This window comes from Schistocerca nitens, chromosome 7, assembly GCF_023898315.1.
Source record: "Schistocerca nitens isolate TAMUIC-IGC-003100 chromosome 7, iqSchNite1.1, whole genome shotgun sequence".
Classification (NCBI taxonomy): domain Eukaryota; kingdom Metazoa; phylum Arthropoda; class Insecta; order Orthoptera; family Acrididae; genus Schistocerca; species Schistocerca nitens.
Window position 1 is genome coordinate 631,462,340 of NC_064620.1, and position 17,755 is coordinate 631,480,094.

Here is a 17,755-nt window from a genome sequence, read left to right on the forward strand (position 1 = left end):
AAGTGAATCAAGAAACCTTTCTAGCTTGAGCAGAAATGCTCTGAAGTCAGTTAGGGGACCTATAAACAACAACAAGTAAGAGTTTAGTTTAACTAAATTCAACTGCCCCTGCACAACATTCAAATATCTGTTCAGTGCAATGCCATGATACATCTATGGACTCAAATGGAATACTGTTTTTTACGTACATGGCCACTCCCCCACCCTTCAAGGAACTCCTTGAAAAACAGCCAGCTAATCTGTATCCTGGTAAAGGAAGCCTCTGAATTGTCAAATTATTTAAGTGGTGCTCCAATATACCAATAATTTCATAGTCAACACCTATAAGCAGTTCACCAACTTTATCTCTAATAAGCCTTATATTTTGATGAAATATGCTAATTCCTTCTCTACTTGGAAACGTGACATCCTCTGAAGGTGAGCCCTTAGTTAGAGGGACTTCCTTTAAGCGAGTATACCTATCAGCTGACTTCAGTCTAAAAATCGTGCTCTGGCACCTTAACTTCACGCTACCTGCCAGTTTCCCCAGTGTGAACCCATCACCACCTTGGCTTCATTTAGTGGCCCGTGTTCACCTCGGACTTCATTCGCTTCCTAAGGACACAACTCCAGACTCGTTCTATCGCTGTAAATTTCTCGACCTTCGCACAGAGCTTCACGATAGTACCTTTGTGTACACTGGTGGCTCTCTGAATGACCACGGTGTTAGGTGTGCCTTCATCATTGGCACTGATGATTTTTGCAGTTTCAGCTTCCAGAAACTGCTCAGTATTAACAGCAGAGATCTTCACCTCGTATCAGGCCATTGAGTACACCTGGTGACAAAGGCTTTTCAATTGTGTCATTTGCTCCGACTTTCGGAGCCTTTGTGTACTGTACACTGTCTATCCATTAGTGCAGCGGGTCCAGGGAAGCATTCAGTTTCTCACTCTTGTTTGAGTCACTGTGATGTTTATGTGCAACCCCGGTCATGTCAGTCTAATGGGAAACAAGGCCGCTGATGCTGCTGCCGAGGCAGCAGTCCTCGTATCTCAGCATGCTAGTTCTTCCATTCCCTCCAATGATCTCTGTATTGCTGTCTGTCAGCAAGTGGTGTCATTTTGGCATCACCACTGGTCTTCCTGTCATGGGAACAAGCTCTGAGGAATTAAACCTCTCCCAGCGGCTCGGCCGACTTCCTCGTGGCCTTCTTGCCACGAGGAGATCATTTTAGCTAGGTTACGTATTGGGCACTGTCTTTTTAGCCATCGCCATTTGTTAAGTGGTGGTGCCCCACCAGTTTGTGCCCATTGCCATCAACCTTCAACGGTTCACCCTTTCCTGAAGAAATGCCCTGTTTTTAACCACTTACGTTCTAGTTTTTGTTTGCCTTCTGAGTTATCGGCCATTTTAGCGAACGATGCTGTCAACAGCATTTTACTTTTTATTCGTCGTAGCAATACGGTGAAGGACATTTAATCTTTAGTCAGGACCTCTGTTGTCTCTATAGCGTATTTTGTGGCCCTTCCTCCAACAGAAAGTCCCTGCTTTTTTTAACTGTCTTTCCTTCTGACAGTTGGGTTTGAAATGTAGTCACTCCTAATTCCCTTGTCGTATTTGTGTTCTACAGTTCTGAAAGGGGCACATACGAGCTTAGTTGTTTTTGCACCCTGAAACAAAACATAACAATGTGAGACAATGCTAGAGTGAGAGGAATTTGTCCAGCAGATCTCACTTTTGGGAGTAGTAGATTATTTAAAAATGTGTGTGCTAGTGCCTCCAGGCAACTATAAAGAGAATTTCTCTTTCTTGTTGTTGATTCATGATGTTAGTCATAAACATTTTTTTTCTTAGGATTGAAATGACACTCATTTCAATGGTCTGTAAAAGCTGGGAACAGTCATAGTTTGTTTCTCACAAATACTCCGTAAATATGTTCTTAATATCTGACAGGTTCTGTATCACAGGTCACTTACGAAGTGGGTGGCGGCTCTTGCCAGCCTCTCCTGGCTACAGTGGCTCTCACTGCCCTGGCCCTGTCTCTTGGGCCCACAGGTCAATCTTGTGAATAAAGTCCTGCCATACACAACTAGATGGTAATAGCATCATTTTTACAGTGGCGGGAGGCTTTAATTCATCATAGTTCATGAAATATTTATAAATTATACAGACAAACCTTCATTGTGTATCACTCTACTCTAGTGATATTAGCCTGAACATATTGGCAGAAAGCGTGTGAGAGGTTTTAGTTTTATTTACCAACACCCATTGGGAGGATGCATTTTGGTATCATGTGTTTTGGAGCTATATCTACATTATAAGTATGTAAAGACTATTAAACACATTAAGCTTGCGGCAAGAAGGTCAGCAAACTCTGCTGCAGACTATATACAGAGTGAGTCAGGAGGAAAGGTACATGCTTTGAGGGGTGATACTAGTGGTGATTCTGAACCAAAATCTCCTAATAAACATATGCCCTTTTCTTAACTGTTTCTGGGTAAACTAATGAAAACAACTGGGAATAGGAAACGTGTGAGCGTTGTCCTTACTAACCGTATCAGTACACAGCTCACTTGTGCATGGTACAGTTGTTTACCTCAAGTCTCGGTACTACAGTGTTATGTGAACAACGAATACGATTTTGTGTTGTCAAATTTAGTGGGTGCAGGAACTGCATCATCTATGGGTTTATTGCAGACCAGAAATAATGGCGGACAAATAGCAGTTATAAATTTACGTGAACAGCGCATACGTTTAGAAAGCAGTCTCGCGAATCCCATATGAAGAGTTAATTGATGCATCCCCTGTGATACGGGCAACTGCCCAGAATAGAGCTATACCGTCAGAAGAAGAAGATGCAGCCGAGCGGCGTGCAGCTGGGAAACCCTGTCAGACGCCATGGATCTTCACACATGCAGAGTACGCTGAAATGGTGTTTGTCTATGGTTTGTCCAATGGCAATTCCAGAGCTGCTGTGCAACAATACCAACAACTATTTCTGAAACCCAGGGTGCCAGATATCAGGGTGTTCCACGGATTGTGTCAGCGTGGTGCACTTCCCAGCATAAATGTTATCTCTGAACATCCCGTACAACAAACTCTTCGTGAAGTTAAGATCATTCTTCAAGTAGTGGAACATGCAACCTACTACTAGCTCTAGAAAGTCTGTATCCCTTTCATTGGCAGAGTGCATGAAGGAGATGCTGCCGCCCGGCAAGAATTCTGTCAATGGATCATTGCTGATGAGCGATTAATTCCACATATTCTGTTCACTGAAGAATCAACATTTACCCACAACGGAATCAACAACACACGCAGCTCTCATGTATGGAAAAATGAAAATGTGCACGCTACTGTGGAAACGAATTTTAGATGACATTTCTCAGTCAACGTGTGGTGCGGTATTATTGGTGACAAACTCATCGGTCCAGTTGTTTTAGATAACCGTCTTACTGGGACACTGTATTTTGAGTTTCTTCAAAATGTGTTACCAGTATACTTGGAGAATATCCCTTTGGCAATATGGACTCGTATGTACTTTCAGTATGACAGAGCTCCGACACATTCTGTACAGCCAGTGACACAGTATCTCAACACAACGTATTCTGGTCATTGGATCGGTGGCTGTAGAGTCATTGCTTGGCCACCGAGGTCACCCAATCTTACCCCATTGGATTACTGTTTGTGGAGGGGGGGGGGGGGGGGGGCAGGCTGAAGAGCCATGTCTACAAGTGCAGAGTGGTGGACACAAGAGAGGAATTTCTTGCTTGTATTTTACATGTTTGTACCCAGTTAAAGGAATGCAAAACTGAGCTCCAACCGGTGACACAACACCTGTCTACGAGAGTAACAACATGCATTGAAGTTGACGGTGGACTGTTTGAACATCTTCTGTGAGAAAATGTACACAGTTAAACAAACCATAATTTACTGTCACCTGCACCTTTCCCATTTCTAGCTGTTTTCATTGGTTTACCTGGGGACAGTTGAGAGAAGGGCATATGTTTATTAGAAGTTTTTTTTTGTCCAGAATCACGAGTAATATCACCTGTCAAAGCATATATCTTTCCTACTGACTCACCCTGTATATATGACAGCTGTGCATGCTGTCTCTCTCTCTCTCTCTCTCTCTCTCTCTCTCTCTCTCTCTCTCTCCAGCGAAAGCAGCATGTTTATTAACCGCTCTACATCTCAACTATAAGGTGGTTTGAGATGCACTTACCACTGTTATATTCGACTCAGAACTTTCCAATACTATATTAATGTTGCCACATCACAAAAGCCGTGACACTTGATGAAGCTGAGTGTTTTAATTTCTTGACCATCTTTGGTTGGTTGGTTGGTTTGGGGAAGGAGACCAGACAGCGAGGTCATCGGTCTCATCGGATTAGGGAAGGATGGGAAAGGAAGTCGGCCGTGCCCTTTGAAAGGAACCATCCCGGCATTTGCCTGGAGCGATTTAGGGAAATCACGGAAAACCTAAATCAGGATGGCCGGACGCGGGATTGAACCGTCGTCCTCCCGAACGCGAGTCCAGTGTCTAACCACTGCGCCACCTCGCTCGGTTTGACCATCTTTGTAAGATTGTGTTGATTCACAATGGTTTCCTCAATGATCTGTGGTGAGACATACTTCTCAAGTGGTAGGAATTGTATGTATGTCTTAGTGACACTTTGCTTGTTGCAGCGTTGTTGAATGGCCATGGGAGGCAAGCAGGAATCTGGAGGTTGTGCTCATTGTTTCTGTTCTGTGAACAAGATCCGTTTTCTGTTTCTCCTTCCTTTTTTTAGATAACCCTCTTAACAGTGTACAGCAGTTAGAAAATCTGTGTGGGTTAGAACTGTTTGCACTCTGGAAACAGAACACTATTGCCTTTTAAAATTTTGTGATGAACCATTTTTACAGACAAAAGCACAGACAGAGGAAAAGAGAAACACTTGGTTAGTTAATTTCTGTGGATCATAATTGTGACCTCTCACTGTGTTATGGAATGAATCAATTGTACCATTATAGTACATATTTTCAGTGGAAAGCATTATAAAACAGTAGAGAAAAGGCACAATTTTAATATGGACATGCATATAGTCTTCATAGATAACATAAAAGCCTTCAGTACAGTATATAGTCAAAAGCTATGGAGCACACTAGAAAAATGAGATTATCCAAAACACATCATAAAGTTTCTGGAAGATATGTACACAGAAACTAAAATAAAAAAAAAAGGTTGTAAGAATGTTACATTTAATAGAATAAGAGTATCAGACAAGGGTGCAGTTTATCACCGACATTATTTAATATATAAGTTGCTGAAATATTGAGAAGATGGAAACAATAAGTACATTCAAGTTTACAGATAACACAGTACAGAATCATGAACATTTGTCTTTTTTGCAGCCCGTCATTTTTTTGTATCTGACAGTGAAAATCAGTTACAATAAGCCATACATAAGCTCATGAGCTGCACTCGCTGGGCAAAGAATACAGTATGGAATTCTCAATTAATGAAATGAAGGTAAAGGCATTTAAAGGAATTGAGCCAGTGAAATCAAAAATTGTTATCAATGACAGAATAATTAAACATGTTAACATGGTTAACTACTTAGGAAGCCTAATAAGATATCAGCATAATAGAGAGATAGACAACAAGCTTTCAGTTTCGGTATATATGTGACACTAGTACTAGAACAGAGCCAGAGAGGAAACAAAAACAAAAAGTTTTACAAAACTATGGCTGTGATATCTCTACTGTACGGGAGTGAAACTGGGGTTACCATAAAGAGGGATAAAAACAAAGTACAGTCAACTGACATGTAATTTCTGAGAAGAGTGAAAGGTTGCAAATGCCAAGATCAGGTTAGTCATAAAAAAAATTAGAGAATAACTAACTGGAACATATGAAGCATAGTTGTGGAATGCATTAAGAAATTTCAGGTAGACTGTACATTTAAGACATCACTTACTATTGACAAGTAACCAAATAGTGTTTATAACACAAATAATTCTTCCAGAAATTTACTGTTTCCAGCAGTCAGGAATTCTTGGATGAAAAGCATATGCTCTCCCCATACATTTTCAAGCCGTAGTCAGACATTGGATGTGGATACATCACACATTTATTTTCATAGTTCTGTAGACTGCTGAATAGAGAATATAACAGTAGCGACATCATGAATCTCTCTTGCTTGCTTCAAGCAATAAAGAAACTACATAAAGCAGACAACGGTACAAATGCCTCTTCAGCAAATGTGGCTTTTTTTCACTCCTTTCTCAGTATATTTTCCTATTATTCTCTGCAGAATCAGCGTGTTTCAAAACTTATATTGCTTAACACTTTCTCATACAGCATTAAATCCCACACAACTGGAAAAGAATGCAGGTCACTCTCTTTATAAGGAGGATCAAAGAATGGATCCCACAGAATCATGTACCAATATATCTAATGTCCACCTGTTTTGGATCCTAGAGCACACAATGAAAAACGGAAAAGAAGCTTGTTTCAATGAATTGAATTGGAACAGGTTTGCTAAAAAGAACTCTATCTTCTCACGCATGATAAATTGTAAATAGTGGACACTGATGAAAAGTGATACTGCGTTTGTGGATTCTTGGAAGATGAAAAAGTGGATACCATGCTAGTAGATTCCTGAAAGGTGTTTGACTGTGTACTACATTGTTGGCAGATAATCAAGGTATGATCATATGTAGTATCTTCACAAATATGACATAAGCTCAAGGAATTTTAAACTTGTAGAACCCAGTTTATTATACTGAGCAGTGAACGTTCAACAGAAGGGGTGGCCAAAGACCATCAGGTGTGTTACAAAGAAATGAAATAAGACTGCCAGTGTGCTAAATATACACAATGCAGCACACTCATTGTATGCTGACCATGCCGTTGCCTATAGCAAAGTGACATAGCTCACTGAATGTAAAAAATAAATGCAAGATAATGCTCCTAACAAACTCAAAGAAATCAGTAGTGTCTGATTATATTGGTAAATTGTCAAAATTTTTAAGGGTAACATGAAGAAGCAATGTGAAATCAGTAGTGGGGAAGGTAAATAGGAGACTTAGATCTGACTAAGGAGTTATGGTCTTACATAAAATCAGTATGCTGGTTCACATCATCTATTCAGTCGCTCAGTGACTATAATCACTCCAAAAAGAGAGGTCAGTATTCCAAAATTGTTTCACTATGGAGTATCATGATACAGTTCTTCCTTTCACTCATCACACCAAAATGCATTGAGATAAATGGTTGCTGAATAGAATACTGACTAAAACTGCTCAATAACAGAAAGTCATCTGGACAGGATGAAATACCTGAGAAATTCTACAGAGATTATGTAAAAGAACTTGGTCTCCTTATATGAGTAGCTTTTCTTTGGAAGTTGGAATAATGAAAGGTGCCAAACAACTGGAAAAAGCACATCATTCCTGTTTCCAACAAGGGTCATCAAACAGGTGCGCACAATTATAGACATATATTGCAGACATAAAACAGTTTTTCAAAATCAAACAATGGAAAATCCAGGATGGACTGTGACAGTATAATGAAAAGGACAGCTGCTACTCACCGTATAGTGCAGACGCTGAGTCACAGAAAGGCACACAGAAAAACTGTCGGAAAGTTAGTAGACTTAGTGAGTGAGATTTTCACTCTGCAGTGGAGTGTGCACTGATATGAAACTTTCTGGCAGACTAAAACTGTGTGCTGGACCGAGACTCGAACTAGGGACCTTTGCCTTTCAAGGGCAAGTGTTCTACCATCTGAGCTACCCAAGCACGATTCACGACCTGTCCTTACAGCTTAAATTCTGCCAGTACCTCATCTCCTACCTTCCAAACTTCACAGGAGCTCTTCTGTGAACGTTGCAGAACTAGCACTCCTACCAGGAAGTTTCATATCACCACACACCGCTGCAGAGTGAAAATCTCATTCTGGAAACATCCCCCGGGCTGTGGATAAGCCGTGTCTGTGCAATATCCTTTCTTCCAGGAGTGTTAGTTCTGCAAGGTTCGCAGAAGAGCTTCTGTGAAGTTTGGAAATTAGGAGACTAAGTACTGGCAGAAATGAAGCTGTGACGATGGGTCACGAGTCGTGCTTGGGTAGCTCAGATGGTAGAGCACTTGCCCGCGAAAGGCAAAGGTCCCGAGTTTGAGTCTTAGTCTGGCACACAGTTTTAATCTGCTAGGAAGTTAGTAGCTTTTGGCAAACAAGGCCTTTGTCAAAAGTAGAGAACATACACACATGCATGCACACTCACAAATGCAACTCACACACAGATACGACCACGGTCTCTGGCAGCTAGCGCCAGACTGCAAGCAGCAGGGCATTATGGGAGAGGCAAAACCTTGTGGGGGTAAGGGGGAGGCTGGGGCAGGGAGGGGAAGGGATAGCAGGGCAAGGGTAAAGGACAGTAAAGTGATGCTGGGAGTGTGCAGAGACGAGTCGGGGAGTGGGGCAGCTAGGAGCAGTCGGAAGGTAAGATAGGGCATAGGAGGAGGGGGGGTTTGAAGGAGAGAAGTAAAAAGACTGGTTGGGTTGGTGGAATAGAGGACTTTGTAGTGCTGGAATGGGAACAAGGGAGGGGCTAGATGGGTGAGGACAATGACTAATGAAGGTTGAGGCCAGGAGGGTTATGGGAATGTAGAATATATTGCAGGGAGAGTTCCCAGCTGCGCAATTCAGAAATCTTGTGTCGGTGTGAAGGATCCAGATGACACAGGTTGTGAAGCAGTGACCGAAATGAACGATGTCACGGTAGGCAGCACGCTCGGCAACAGGGTGGTCCGACAAACTGTGGCCATTCGTGTGGACAAACAGCTTATCGGTTGTCGTGCCCACTTAGAATGCAGCACATTCATTGCAGCCTAGCTTGTAGATCACATGACTGGTTTCACAGGTCGCCCTGCCTTTGATGGGATAGGTGATGTTTGTGAGAGGAGGAGTAGGTGGTGTTGGGAGGATGTATGGTACATGTCTTGCATTTAGGTCTATAACAGGGATATGAAGCATGAGGCCAGGGCCTGGGGGCAGGGGTTGTGTAGAGATGGGAGAGGATATTGTGGAGGTTTGGAGGGTGGCAGAAATACCACTGTGGGTAGGAATTTTGTTCATTTCAGAACACGAGAGATAGTAAAAAAAATTGGCATAGAATGTAATTCAGTTGCTCCAGTCCTGGTTGATACTGAGTCACAAGGTGAACACTCCTCTTTGGCCAGTAGGTGGGGGCTTTGGGAAGTGTCGAATAACTGGAACCCCTGTTCCCGGGGCTTTGCCTCGTGTCTCATATTCCTGCAGTGGACCTAGACAGAAGACATGTCTCATATAGCCTCCCACCACTGTCTACCCCAGTCCTGTCAAAGGCAGGGCGACATGTGAAAACAGTCGTGTGATCTACAAGCTAAGCTGCAACCACTGTGCTGCATTCTAAATGGGCATGACAACCAACAAGCTGTCTGTCTGCAGGACTGGCTGCCAACAAACTGTGGCCAAGAAACAGCTGGACTACCCTGCTGCTGAACACACTGCGCAACATGACACACTCCATTACAATGACTGTTTCACAGCCTGTGCCATTTGTATTCTTACCACCAACACCTGCTTCTCTGAATTGCACAGGTGAGTTTTCTCCCTGCAATATGTCCTACATTCCCCTAACCCTCCTGGCATCAACCTTCATTAGTGATTGTCTTATCCATCTAGCCCCTTCCCTGCTCCTATTCCCAGTACCTACACAGCACTCTATTCCACCACAGTCTCTCCTTTTCTGCAAACCCCGCTCTCCGTATAACCTCCCAACTGTATGTAGCTGCCCCCACTCTCCACCTTGTCCTTGCACACTCCCAGCAGCACTTTACTGTCCTTTACCCTTACCCTGCTATCCCTCCCCCTCCCCACCTCAATCTCCTCCTTACCCTCACACAGTTGCTTGTCCCATAATGCCCTGCTGCTTGCAGTGCTCTAGCTGCCAGAGACCGTGGTCATACGTGTGTTCGAGTTGTGTTTGCACGAGTGTGTGCGTGTGTGTACGTTGTCTACTTTCGACAAAGCCTCGTTGGCCGAAAGCTACGAACTTTCCGACAGTCTTTTGTTGTGCCTTTCTGTGACTCAGCATCTCCACTATATGGTGAGCAACAATTATCCTTTTCATTATACTGTTATGGGACATTTTCTGTCCTCATACATTATGATATTTCTGGAGACTGAAAATGTGCTCTATAAAAACCAATATGAATTTTGTAAACAGAAATCTTGTGAAACTCAGCTCACACTGTTTATCCACGATGTTCAGAGGACCATAGGCAAAGACATCTAAGTTGATGTAATGGCCCTGAAATTTAGGAAGGCATTCAATGGTGTTTCACATTGTCACTTAGTGAACAAAATATGAGCCTGTTGAGTAGCGGACCAGATTTGTGACAGGATTCAGGACATTCTAGGAGAGAGAACTCAGTGTGTTATTCTTAATTCTTAACAAGACAAAATCAAGAGGTGTGAAGGTAATTTTGGGAGTACCCAAAAAGAGCATTACAGGGCCATTACATATGTTGCAGTCAAAACTGATTTTTAGTTAGAATGTGTTTTCTCTAGTTAAAACTAGTTTATACTGAATGCCTTTGTTATAATTTCCTTTATATATCAAGAACATACCACTATAAATGTTTGAATTTTAGATGAACCCAGTTTTAACTTTGAAAGTTAGATGAAACTGGCACATTAGCTTGAGAAACTTGTTTGGGGGAAACAATTCAATCAAAACCAATTACATGTTGACTGGAATTTAAAAAAAAAGTATTGTTTACAGAGCATTGTCAGCAGCAGTAATTAAAAAATGTGAAATGAAAATCATACATTAAAAATGTGTGAATTAATCTGATACGTTTAATGAAAGTAGCTTGAGTCTTAATAAAAAAGGGAACAAGTAAGTTTTGAGTTATACAGGTTGCCTCTTTTTTCCTTACAAAAGTATCTTTTTAATATATATGCCTGCTTGTACACACAGCAAACAAGTCCTTGTCGTGTTCCTAAGGCTGTTGTCTTGACAACAGTTCTTGAAGAGAAATTTCTCTCTGGCACCTCTTCTAAAAGTAATAATTTTTCTTTGGACACACCGAATTCGCACCTGAAGAAACACGTATAGTTAGCTTACTTAACAAGTGATTAGGTATTTAATAGGTGATTCTGCACTCTGTGTGTATTACAGTAAAAATATTAAACCTTCAAACATTAATGAATTACTTGCATATTAGCAACATTAAATAGTGCTTTGAACTAATGAGCCACTGAAACTGTTAGTAACAACATTCTGCCCTTATTATTGAAATCAGTTCAACAGTACAGTCCATTTTGTCAAGCATTCCATATTTTGTTCCAGTCTTGCGGAGACCGTGTTCGTCCTTTAGAAGAACAACTCCTATAATATTGCGAAGATCTCTCTTTCCTATATCGACATTAGGAATTGCTATAATTGTATTACTATGAGTGTCTTGTCTAGCTACTGTTATCTGGGACTGTCAGTTTGCACTAGATACAACTTCTAGATCTGTATCACTATCTGCAATTATTTAAGAGTCTGCACGTGTACTAGATATGGCTTCTGGGACTTATTCACTGACTGCAGCTGACCACTGCTAAAGCCATTACCTCTTTTGAGTTATGTAATATATCTATACCATTTGCTTCATCTATCACAATAATTTTACTTACAGACTGTCAAAATCATCTCATATTTCGTTAATAACATCTAGAGACAAACTCGAAGTCATAAGTCCTGTTCACAGATCTGTACCAAACATGACTTTATATGGTGATTGCTTGATACCAAAATGAAGTGCCAGATTTTCCACAAATTGTACAAAAGGAAGGCTGTTTGACCAATTTATGGTATTGTCATCTTGCATCCATAAAGCCAACACTTTTTCAATGCCTCGGTTAGCGCATTCAACAGGACTTTAACTTTGGCTGTGCCTTGGTGTTTCGTGAACCAGTTTACAGCAGTGCCAAAATGAAGTCAGACCATTTGTGACAGAATTAACAAGTTCTTTGGTATCATCAGAGTGGCAAGGAGCACCAAACACAAAAATATACCTGTTAATTGACATGTCACTTCCATGGCTCTTGTGCTTTGCAGTGCATGGTAACAAATTTTATCATGTGGTACTCATATAGCATTATAAACTTATATCTGTTATCTTCTTGCATTTGCATGTCGTTTCAATTAACTTGTCAATGACTGTTCATTTCTGAATGAAGCATAGGTTTCAAAACAAGTTCCTTTTCTTCATCTTCATTTTTCTGGACTGATTTAATTTCCTGAACTGTTTCTCTCTCTCTCTTTCAGTTAATTGAGCTTCAGTTTTGTCCACTAATGTATCACTAAGTTTCATTAGTAATCCTATTGTAGAGGTTTTACTTTTTGTGTTCACCAATCTGTAATATCCATCTTAAATATGCTTCTTTCTATCGCATTTCCTGATTTACACCCGCCGTGAGACATACATATCAGTTGATCTGTGTGTGCTGGACAGATGTGCCCAGGGGGGCCGCTTCTCGATCAACTTTTCCCGCCCGAATCAGGGGACGTCACTTGATCAATCACAATTAACTCTGTTGCGTCAGGTGTAAGGGCCAAAATATGTTTCGTGAAGTTAAAACCAGTTTTGAATGACATTCAGTTTTGATCAGCAGTAAATTCTAGTTGTAACAAAGGCATTTAGTAAAATCTAATTGTAACTAATAAGAATGCACTCTAACTAAAAATGGGTTTTCAGTGTGTGATTTTTGTATGTGTCATAAAGTAGAATGTATGTATGTGTGTCTGGGATCTCCTCCCAAAATCTGGATTGATTTCAACCAAATCTGGCACAGAAACATCAAGCCTCATGAATATCAGCATTATGGGGTTTCTAACCAACTAGTTCCAATAGGGTTGGCGATATGGGCAGAAACATGTTTTTTTCCAGTCCCTGTTGTATAGGCTGCCCTACACGACAGGCATGTTGTGTGGGAACATAATTGGCCAGCCAAATCAACCTACTTTGCAGAGCAGCCTACGTGTCATGGGCAAGCAACTGTTTTCGGACTCCAGCATGTAGTCTGTCATGCATGCCAGTTGTGCTATATTGGAGTAATATCAGCCTGCTTTCCTGAACTGTATTGGGGTGCCAGTGGGAACAGCTGGTGAAAAATTGAGATGGATAGAGGAGGGGATGGACAGAGAGAATGGAGGAGAGGGAGTGCACGAGGGAGGTGGAAGGTGTAGAGGGATAGTGGGCAGGTGGAAAAGAAAGAGAGAGGGGAGGAGGAAATGGTCAGAGAAAGGAAATGAACAAAAAGGGGGGAGCGAGAGAGGGAGGGGGAGAGAGAGAGAGAGAGAGAGAGAGAGAGAGAGAGAGAGAGAGAGAGAGTCCACCACCTCCTCCTAAAGTACTGGAGCGATTTCAATGAAATGCTGCACTGCTTGCTATATGAGAATCAGCACTGTGGGGGTTACAACCCTCTAGATTGTGTAACAGTGGAGATTTGGGCAAGAAAAGGTGGGGGGGGGGGGGATGAAGTGGACAGAGAGAGGGGGTGGAAAGCCAGAGAGGAATAGCATGAGATGGACAGAGAGAGCGGGAAGAGAAGAGGCAGGGGAAGTGGACAAAGAGGGGTAAGATGAGATGTAGAGACAGAGAGAGTGAGGAGGAGGAGATACGACAGATGGAGCTGGGAAGATGAGGGGGGCAGAGAGATCAAGGAAGGAGAAGAGGTGGACACAGAGAGTGGGGAGGAGGAGATGTGTGCAACATATATTGAATGCGTATGCAGGCGATGCTGTGGTGACTAGGCTAGACTTCTGAAAATATTATTTTAAATCTTACCTGAACATTTGAAAAGTGTGAATACATTGGTTTTATATTGCTTCAACTGCACCACATCTCAAAATGGGCAGTTGTGCATATCACCACAAGCAGACGATGCTGATGTCTACAGGAAGTTTGCAATGCCAGAAGACTTGCAGAGAATTGATGATTGGTGCAGGGAGCTACAATTGATCCTGGAAGTAAATAAGTGTAATATATAGTAACAATATTGTGAAAAGGGAATTTCCTACTCACCATATAGCAGAGATACCGAGTCGCGGATAGGCACAACAAAAAGACTGTCACAAATAAAGCTTTCGGCCAGTAAGGCCTTTGACAAAATTAGATGACAAACACACACACACGACTGCAGTCGCAGGCAACTGAGTCTCAGTTGTCTGAGACTGCAGTCATGTGTGTGTGAGTTGCATTTGTGTGTGTCATTGACGTACCTGTATCACACCTTATGTTTACGAGTTGCCATGTCTCTCTTTCAGAATTCTCCACGAATGAACTGTCAACTAACAGACTGCCCAAAGTGACCTCCTCTAGCTGTTTGTAGAGCTTGCTATCCACATGAAACGGGTCATCACAATCATCAGTATTTCACAGGTGTCAGGTGCCAGGGATTTGCATAAAATGCTTGTGGTCTCCTTCTTGGCACATTCATGAATAATAACTTCACATTGAATCTCATCATAGCATTAATAAGCAAAGTATACTTTTTGTTAATGATTGCAACAGACTGGGCAATGTTATTGATGAATGACTATGTATCACAGCAAACAACGTATGTTCTATTGTGTGCAGGTGGGGATCCAGGGTTCAGTTCTGAGAGGATGGTGTGTGTAGGGAGATTGTTTCTGTCTTATTCCCTCTCCCCCCTGCCCCCACTCTGCCAAATTATAATTTGCTATTACTCCAACTTTCAACATGGCACAGTTGTTCTACGAATGTCACTCCAAAATAAATTCACACTATTTTTTTTAAATCCATCTTTTATTCTACATGTTTGAAAGTTTTACAGTGTATAGATACATCCTTTAGGAACAATATTTTCATTTCTCCACATAATTTCCACCCCTTCAACTGCCTTATGCCATCTTGGAACCAGCGCCTGTATACCCGTACGGTAAAATTCTGGACCAACCTGTTGGAGCCACTGTTTGGCAGCGTGCACAAGGGAGTCATCATCTTCAAACCTTGTTCCACAAAGAGAGTCTTTCAGTTTCCTAGAAAGATGATAGTCACATGGAGCCAGATTAGGGCTGTAAGGCAGGTGTTTCAGTGTTGTCCATCCGAGTTTTGCGATCGCTTCCATGGTTTTTTGACTGACCTGTGGCCGTGCATTGTCCTGCAACAGCAAAACACCCTGCTTTTGCTGATATGGTCAAACACGACTCAGTCAAGCTTGAAGTTTCTTCAGTGTCGTCACATATGCATCAGTCAGCAGTCACCAATTCGTTAACTCTCTGCACATTCTCTGGAGTGTGTGCAGTACGAGGCCTGCCGCTGCGAGGACAATCCTCAATATTGCTGTGCCCGCTTTCACCACTTAACCTGCTTGCCCACCGATTAACTGTACTGCGATCGACAGCAGCATCTCCATACACCTGTTTCAACCTCTTGTGGATGTTTCCCACTGTCTCGTTTTCACAGCACAGGAAATCTATGACAGCACGTTGCTTCTGACGAACGTCAAGTGTAGCAGCCATCTTGAAGACAAGCTGTGACGGCACCACTCACAGGAACAGGCTGAACTAAGTTTGAAAACAAGTGGGAAGAATGTATCTACACACAACTTTCACATATGCAGAATGAAAACTGTATTTTTACAAAAATAGTTTGCATTTCTTTTGGAGCGACCCTCGTAAAGTAAATGCATTAGACAGTTGATTTAAAAGCTATAACCCCTAGAAATTCTAACAACTTGATTTACACAACATGTGACTCAGTGGAAAAGCGCCAGACTATGAATCGGCTGTCGCTGCCTGCATTAGGGAAGTCAGTCTTTCTCTCATTTTCTCCTCAGCTTCCTGTCATTTGCCAATTCTGCCTGTGGACTCGTGGATGGTGTCGGGCTCGTTGGTGGCAGATGCAGTCAGCCCATGCATGGACACCTCTACCTGGCTGGTGTATTTTCTGCAGGATGCAGCTGAGTATCCTGGTGTGTGTTACACAAAACTTGTAATTTTCAACAAAAGTCATCTCGGAAAGCAAAAAATATAAATTCTTTAACTAAAATAATTTTTTGAGGGGGTGGGGAGTCCTGACCGCCTGTTTGGATTCCCATCTAAATATGTGATAATTCCATAAATTAATACCATTGACTATGCGTGATGAGGATATTCCCCTTCGTCCACCTTTAATAGCCCATGTATTGTTTCACAATTCATTGTTCTTACAAAGAGACACATTGCCTTTCCTTTATAAACTGTTATAAGTAAAAGTAACAGTCAATGGTTTTGGGCGATTATTTTTTTTTTACACTTCCGTTTGTTACACTAGAGCTTTGCATCTTTCTGTGTGGTGCCAAATATGCAGGTTGTATAATAATGAATGGCATAAACGTGTACAGTTGAAAGTACATGGTACTAGAAGCAAAAAAACTCTCAATAAATATAGGTGTGCAAACGAACTATTTTTGAGATAATTGCAACTTTGTCATTACTGGCCACCGCTGATTCTATTCTATGTGAACATCATACCAGTTAGGAAAAGGTTACAATAATGCACAACATTAACAAATGTTATTAGAGATACTTTGGCAGTAGTGCATATTTTGAATGAACGCAACACCATTTACGTGAATGAAAAAATGTCATAAATGTCATCCTTGTACTCAGATGCAGGACTATTCCCATTGCCACAATGAGTTTCAAATCCTTTCAAGTGTGTCTGGATCATTTTGAAATTATTTACAAATCTCTATTCCAACACTTCAACCACGTTAACTGGAATGGCGAACACAACACCTTTAAGGTGGTCCTAAGCACAGAAATCTGTGGGGTTCATATCAGGCAGTACTGGGGGCTACAGAACAGATCCTCCTCGGCCAGTCTATCTTTGGCCCTATTGACACATTAGATATCATCTCACTGTAGCACCAAAATGTGTCAGTGCTCGGTGTGTGTACCACATCCTCTGGCACTGCTGTAAGAGAGCAAGCAATCCTGTAAGATGATGCCACAGAAACCAATGATAATTTCATCCACTGAACACAAGTACAGCCCAATACGAAAATCTCCTAGTAACCACACATTCACTGAGTAATGTCAGTGATGTGCAGACTTGTGCACAGCATGTACGTTGGAGCCTAGATGACTCCAAACGTGAGAATTGTGATAATTAAACAGACCATGATGAGTGAATCCTGCTTAATCGGTAAATAAAATGTTATTGTCAAACGTAGAGCTGCTTACAGCTTATTGTTGCATCCACTGTCAGAACATTAGTCTAGGACCAAAGTCTGCCTAAGAAACTCAACTTATTGGAGGTGGTAAGGTTATATTGCCTTGTGAAGCATTAGCCTACAAACACTACCGTGTTGTAGGTCTCCTTGTGGAGACTGCTTCACTGTTTCCAGCCCACGTTTCCAAGCATATCTGTAATTCATTGAGACCTACTCATTCTCACAGCATGTCCAAAGCTTCCAGTTTCTTGGAGATATTGCTGCACTCTTGTAAATGTTGGACTCTTGGGGTGTCTTTCAGGGGCATAAGCTTCTCAGTAAAAGTGTGCAGCCTCCCGTGCATTACCATACGTAAATTGCATAGCCATATATTCCTTGTTACTGTAATGTTCCTTGTTGCCATCAACACTAATATAACACAACTGATGCTCTACAAATAAATGCCAGGAGTGGTACTCTGACTGTATATTACACTATTGTAGCCATTCTGTTTGCAGCTCCACATCTTGAAAA

At 41.7% G+C, this 17,755-nt stretch overlaps 1 protein-coding gene across 4 annotated transcripts in view; it reads left to right on the forward strand.

The window, feature by feature from the left end:
- LOC126194901 (zinc finger protein 594-like) overlaps positions 1-17,755 on the forward strand; it is an 89,539-nt gene that overhangs the window by 36,635 nt on the left and 35,149 nt on the right. The window contains exon 1 of one of the 4 annotated variants that reach the window (XM_049933256.1): positions 15,862-15,997. The exons of the other annotated variants lie outside the window; for them this stretch is intronic. The gene's annotated coding sequence lies outside the window, so the exon portion shown is untranslated. Of the gene's footprint in view, positions 1-15,861; positions 15,998-17,755 lie in introns of those variants that run through there. 4 annotated transcript variants of the gene reach the window in all.